The 1,296-nt window shown below is 33.6% G+C and overlaps 1 protein-coding gene across 1 annotated transcript in view; it reads right to left on the reverse strand.

Moving 5' to 3' along the window:
- The window catches only part of gps2 (G protein pathway suppressor 2), a gene marked incomplete in the record, with an annotated part of 9,337 nt that extends 8,041 nt beyond the window's left edge, over positions 1–1,296 (reverse strand). The window contains 1 exon segment of the mRNA XM_014019516.1: positions 1–1,296.

The following is a 1,296-nucleotide window of genomic DNA, read 5'->3' on the forward strand; positions in this document are numbered from 1 at the left end:
TTTTATAAACTTGACTTTGAGGGTCAGTTTAAGTTTTCTTCTTTGCTTTTTGTTGCTCGTTTTCTGGTTAATTCTTGAACATCTTTAGAAGATTTGATTGTTTTAAAAAGGTCTTAACTTTGACCATTGACCATTTAAGAATTAAAAAAGCCTTTAAACCTGAGGGTTGTGCTGACCCATAAACAATACATTTTAAAATGATATTTAGGCATTTTTATACCTGCCTGTCACATAATTAGTTTCCTTATTTTTTAATGCTTTTGCAGAAAAGCACCAAATATAACMATTTGACAAACATTACATGGCATTTTAGCTCCAACAATACTTAAACTTAAATGTTTTGTACAAGTATTAAAGAGGGACACTATCTCAAGTGATAAGGTCCAGGTTCAAAGATCAAGTTCTACTATTCATTCAATAATAGAAAGAAAAACACAAATTAATTTTCATCACATTTTATCAAGCATGGAGAATTGAGAGAAAGAGCCAGAAATGCAGCTGTATACAGAGTTCAAACTGTGTTTCTTAAAAAAAAAAAGACAACTTAAAAAAGAAAAAAAAAAGAAGAAAATTGCACTCAGCTTTACAATACCTTCAGAAAGGAAGCCATCCAAAATTAACAAGAACAACAATCATAGTAGCAGTCAATATAATCACCACCACTGAAAGCAGATGGTTGTGTCRTCTGAATTTTATCACTCCTCACTAAGATCAGACGCAGGGCAGCAAATATTCATATGCTTAAATGGCTGGAGAATAAAACCAAAAAATAATCATCTAGACATGTTTTCCGAAGAAACAACTGCTGCAAAACAGTTATCCTTTACCTCCACTAGTCTAAACTACAAACCTTTAACCGATAAGATTAATCTAAACACCAAACAATATTCTGCAAAGTCCACTAAACTGGACACTAATTATTAAGATTATAGTAGGCAACAGCTGATTAAAACCAACATAGCTTAAGATTATCACATTATTCCTTCTGTGTTTTTATATTAAACTATAATCAATAATGACAATAGAGAAATAACTGGCCTTGAGACCACTGGTTGAGGGGTCGTTACTGAAAACTGGASAAAATACAATTCAGACTGCAGAAGAAGAAGAAGAAGTGATGTAGGAGTGATGAAAGTGCGTTTGATGTTTTCACTCTAGAAACTCTTAAGCTGCTGAGCTGGATTTTTAATATTTAAATGACTGAACGATGGAGGTCTCAGGTGGAGGTCATAGAAGAGGAGGGGGTATGTGTGTCTGTGTGTGTGTGTGTGTGTGTGTGTGTGTGTGTGTGTGTGT

Source organism: Austrofundulus limnaeus, unplaced genomic scaffold (assembly GCF_001266775.1).
Source record: "Austrofundulus limnaeus strain Quisiro unplaced genomic scaffold, Austrofundulus_limnaeus-1.0 Scaffold223, whole genome shotgun sequence".
Taxonomy (NCBI): Eukaryota; Metazoa; Chordata; class Actinopteri; order Cyprinodontiformes; family Rivulidae; genus Austrofundulus; species Austrofundulus limnaeus.